Genomic DNA, 6,000 nt, shown 5'->3' on the forward strand with positions numbered 1-6,000 from the left:
CGACCTGCGGCAACCTGTGAGGCGACCAGGTCGCCCCACAGGTCGCCCTAGTGTGAACCGGCACTAAGTATATTATTATTATTATTATTAAATAGGATTTATATAGCTCCAACAGTTTGCGCAGCGCTTTACAATATGAGGGAAGACAATACAGTTACAGTACAATTCAATACAGGAGGAATGAGAGGGCCCTGCTCGTTAGAGCTTACAATCTAGAAGTACTCATAATACTGCATATACACATAAAAAATGATAAAGTTGAATATCAATAAACACCATACTGATGTATTGACACCTGTATAATAACAGAAAAGTAATGGTGATTACTTCATGAAGTGTTCTGATGAACTGTTGATTTTTTCTTATTTGCCCTTATTTTCACTCACTCGCTCTATTTATATACTAGCGGGGCGTTGAAGTTTTTTTTTTTGCATTATATTCACTTTTTTAGATTTGGTTAGTTTGATCCCACTTAATTAATCATTTGGATGATTATTTACACCTGCTATTATTTTACAGGTGTTAGTATGTCTGTATTGTGTTTATTGATATTCAGCTTTATCATGTTGTGTCTGTATATACCGTATTATACATACAGTATATACCTTATCACTTCATTTTTTTTTTTTTGCATTATTTCATTTGGATACTTGTCTCGGGAGGGCTGTATGGTATTTACTGGAAAAAAAATGTAAGTGTAAGCAGCGCAGCACCATTTTTTTCTTTTTATATTTGTTGACGTGGGAATACATTAGGGAGCGAGCAGAAGCTCTTGTGGGTTTAGTACTGTGAGTTAGGCAGCCCAATAGCATTTTTTTTTCTTTCCTTCATGTATAAAATATACCATACTTGAAATTCTTTAACTTACCCATCAATGTATTTGTTATTCTGTATTGCCAGTATTGTGATCCAGGCATGCTTGGTCTGTAGCATAAACAGAGCCTGGATCATCATTACAGCTTGGTCAAGTATCCACCTCCTATGGAAATGGAATTGAGTATCTTCACAATGATGAGGTCATCACTCCTCTGACACTGCTCTGTCCTTCTCTAAGCTCCCAGTATTAGATTATCAGCACTGTACAATACATTACAGCCTGCCAAGTTCTATGTGGCCTGCCTCTGATACTGTCCGGATCACGCTACTATTGCTCTTTCACAGTCTGAATGTAGCTGGCCAAAGGATTTCTGGTAAATGCTATAAAGGAAAGCTCATGTATATAGAAGCTGTATTTATTAATACATTTTTTTAACAATTATATTCTATGTGGATCAGATGCGATCCGAAAAGCATAGACTCGCATGTCATCTGAAAAAGCATTATTTTCAGTGAAGGCTGTTCACATATTTGCAGTGCCAATTTGATCCAGTTAAAAAAAGGGTCCTGTGCAAGTTTAGTGCAGGTGCAGTACAAATTTATTTCCCCAGCTATGCCCAGTCCCCTCAGAAATAGCATTAAATTAGCACCTGTCACAACAGAAGTTGCACAGTAAAAGCGCATCAGATTCGCACCACATCAGTGTGAACCGGGACTTATGGAATGTAACAACCAACATAGATTGAATTTAACCCTAAGTGTCAGTTCACATATATGCGATGTGGGAACCCTGCAAATCCACTGCGGGTACCCGCATCACATTCAAGTCGCAGGCAGTTCACACTGTCATATGCGAATCGTTGGGGGTGTCAATACACAGTTAATGACACCCCCAGATCAGTTTGCATATCGCAGTGCGAACTGTCAGTTCGGACATGAATCAGATCGCATAGGTGTGAACCACCATGAGATTCGATTCTGCTGCGGACCCAAAAAAGGGTCCTGTGCGTGTGGTGTCCGAATGTGATGCAAACTCAGCCATACAATCTGTATGGCTGAATTTGCATCGCACAGACATCGCATGTGATTTTCAGAGCAGTGCGCTGCGAATCACATGCGATGTCTGTCATCGCACCAATGTGAACTGGGGCTGAATATAGTTTAAAAAAAAGCACAAAAGGGACATTTATGTAGAATGTGTGCTGTGTGCTGCTATCTCCTCTGTTAGCTAGGATCCTCCCCCATCCATTGATCAACCACCCTTGCCACCATAATCTTCTAAAGTAGCTGGGTTCATTAGAACCAAGGGAGCTGTAACAGGCACTCATCAAGAGTACCCCACTATGCCAGCTGTTTCTGCCCACCTCCTCCACTCATAGAATTTATACTACAGCTTATATAAATGAACCGTGATCTATGAATAGAAGACAGGTGAATTATTGAAAGGTCCATCCTTTCATAGATCCTGCAGGCTGCAGGTTGGGCACCAAGATCTAGACAGTCTGGCTTGGAGATGCAAAAATCCTAAAATTGGTGCCTATATAATTCCTGGTTATGTTCACAAATGTCTGACACAGATACCCCCATAGTGCAGCATCTTCTTGTTTTGATTTGCTACAAAGTTACAATGTTGCAGTCTTCCTACTGCCTCCGCCAGACTATTGAAATCGCATAGGGGTTGATTTACTGTTCACATTGCAAGGGAAGTTGCACTCTTAAAGGAAATCTTCCCCAGAGCATAGGAATGTATTCAATGTATTCATTTAGACTTTATTAGTTAGGGCCAATTCACATTGCAATGCAGAGTGACTGGAGCGATTCAACCATCCGGCCAGTGGCGGCCGGTGCATAGGGGGCGCCAGGGCGCCGCCCCCCCTGAAAAAAGGAAGAAAAAAAAAAAAGATAAAAAAAAAAAAAAAAGATTGCAAAACGAGCAATAAAGTTTGAAAAAAAAAAAAATTGCGTTCGCCGCCGCCGCCGCCGCCGCCAGCCGATGTGGAGGGGGTGGGGGGGTGGGGTTACCACCCAGAAGAGGCGCCGATTGGCTGCCTTCTGGGGGGCGTGGGGGGCGTAACCTGGGCGCAAGGCAGATTCCTTGGAAACCCCCACTTCGTGGATTCCTGGCTGTGATTGGTCCAGCCTCCAGCCTGGACCAATCACAGCATCCAGGACATCCAACGCTGACCCCGCTGACGTCACTCGCAGCAGTGGACCGGACCGCGGGCGATGGAGTCGGGTGGACACCGGACGGGAGTGACGGCGGCACCGGAGAGGAGACCAGACCACCGGAGGTCATCTGCTGGAAGAAGACATCACCACCGGTGAGTCCTCGTGGTCCTCCTGTCCTGTCAGTCCTCCATGACCATCCATCCAGCTTTTCCACCGCCATCCCCCTATGCTCTGCCTCATCCCATGAGTCATGGGATGAGGCAGAGCAGAGGGGGATGGCGGTGGAAAGGCTGGATGGATGGATGGTCATGGGATGAGGCAGAGCAGAGGGGGATGGCGGTGGAAAGGCTGGATGGATGGTCATCATGGGCCATGACCATCCATCCATCCATCCAGCCTTTCCACCGCCATCCCCCTCTGCTCTGCCTCATCCCATGACCATCCATCCATCCAGCCTTTCCACCGCCATCCCCCTCTGCTCTGCCTCATCCCATGACCATCCCTCCCACCGCCATCCCTTTGCCTGATCCCATCTCTCCCACCACCATCCCTCTGCCTGATCCCATCTCTCCCACTGCCATACCTCTGCAGGGGGCATGTACGCTGGTCACTACATTGAAAGGGGGCATGTACGCTGGTCACTACATTGAAAGGGGGCATGTACGCTGGTCACTACATTGAAAGGGGGCATGTACGCTGGTCACTACATTGAAAGGGGGCATGTACGCTGGTCACTGCATTGAAAGGGGGCATGTACGCTGGTCACTGTATTGAAAGGGGGCATGTACGCTGGTCACTGTATTGAAAGGGGGCATGTACGCTGGTCACTACATTGAAAGGGGGCCTGTATACTGGTCACTACATTGAAAGGGGGCATGTACGCTGGTCACTGCATTGAAAGGGGGCATGTACGCTGGTCACTGCATTGAAAGGGGGCATGTACGCTGGTCACTACATTGAAAGGGGGCATGTACGCTGGTCACTGCATTGAAAGGGGGCATGTACGCTGGTCACTGCATTGAAAGGGGGCATGTACGCTGGTCACTGCATTGAAAGGGGGCATGTACGCTGGTCACTACATTGAAAGGGGGCATGTACGCTGGTCACTACATTGAAAGGGGGCATGTACGCTGGTCACTGCATTGAAAGGGGGCCTGTACGCTGGTCACTGCATTGAAAGGGGGCATGTACGCTGGTCACTGCATTGAAAGGGGGCATGTACGCTGGTCACTGCATTGAAAGGGGGCATGTACGCTGGTCACTGCATTGAAAGGGGGCATGTACGCTGGTCACTGCATTGAAAGGGGGCATGTACGCTGGTCACTACATTGAAAGGGGGCATGTACGCTGGTCACTGCATTGAAAGGGGGCATGTACGCTGGTCACTGCATTGAAAGGGGGCATGTACGCTGGTCACTGCATTGAAAGGGGGCATGTACGCTGGTCACTGCATTGAAAGGGGGCATGTACGCTGGTCACTACATTGAAAGGGGGCATGTACGCTGGTCACTACATTGAAAGGGGGCATGTACGCTGGTCACTGCATTGAAAGGGGGCATGTACTGTGTGGTCTGTGCTAGGGGGTCTGTACTGTGGGGTTTGTACAAGGGGCCTGTACTGTGGGGTTTGTGCCACTCTGTCAGTGTATCCCATAATAGGGCCCCTGCTCCCTATTATGGGATATACTAGTACTGATGGAGCCCTTAATATGTGATATATTGGGAGAATTGGTTCACGCAAGCAAAATACAGGGGACAAAATGGGTGGGGTCTATAAGGGGTGTGGCTTCTGAGAAATGGGAGGGGCCAAAATAGAAGGGCGGGGTCTTGCGCCCCCCCATCTTAAAACTTCACCAGCCGCCACTGCATCCGGCCACTCCACGTTGCCACCTGCGCTAGGGGGCAGTGTAGTGCGCAATTCAGTGCATCACCCCGCTCCCATTTTTTCGTTTTGTATGAGCTTTATTTGAAGTGTAGAAAATGTACAGTTCATTCACTGCAATGTTGGGCAACGCAATGCACTGTGCTTCAACATTGCAGTGTGATTCATCCCAGTGTGCTGCAATAAAATGCAGCATGTCTGCATGTTACCGCAGCATACTGCACTGCAGCACTAAGCTACATTGCAGTGTGGATAGGACACATAGGAAGCAATTATTTTCTGTGTGTCCCTGTGGCGACAGATGTTTTACAATGCAGTAAAACGTCTCTCACCGCAAATATAGTGTGAATTGGCTCTTACTGAAATGTACACATTAAAATAGGAACCCTGGGGTTCTAAACTTTAATATTACCATCAACATCTCTTGGAGATAAGGTGGGTCCTGCTTGGTGACAGGGTTACCGCTGGTGTGCACAGAGGATTATGTTGCTGCACTGAAACCGCTCCTGGGGGTTTATATTTGCAGTCACTGACACCAGTGTTGGAGATTGTCATTGCAGTCACTGACACAGTTGTTAGGAATTCTTAAAATTGACTAATTATTACTTTTTATACCTTAAACTGATTTTTATTTATATATCTAGTTTCTCTCTCAGTTTCTTCCCAAAAAATCTTTTCAGGACACTCAGTTCAAAAACGTACCTACCCCTGGTCTAAAATCTATGTGGTCTCTATGAATGGAGGCCTTTCCTTCACGTCTTTTTTCTTGCCTGCTTGAGCCTCCAGTAATCTCATTAGGCTTTTGAAAAAAAAAAACATAACATTTTATTAAAGATGAACAGCACAAGGACTGTAATGGGCTAATAAGGCTTTATTAGAGACTATATTAGATATGAGAGTGCCTTAAGGCCCATACACACGATAAGAAAATCTGAAGGGAAATTTCGTCCGACGACCGATCTGCCGATTTTCGGATTGTTAGTATGATGCTTTCGACAGCCGACTCAAACTTTTCGGCCAACGAAATCCTGATGTGCAGGCTATAAAATTTTTGTCATCCGTCAAAACAACATCCGATTCTCATCTCATTAGTACAGATTTAGACGGAAAAAAATCTTAAGAGCAAGACTAGGC

Source organism: Pelophylax lessonae (genome assembly GCF_965119305.1).
Source record: "Pelophylax lessonae genome assembly, chromosome: 3".
In the NCBI taxonomy this organism is placed as follows: domain Eukaryota; kingdom Metazoa; phylum Chordata; class Amphibia; order Anura; family Ranidae; genus Pelophylax; species Pelophylax lessonae.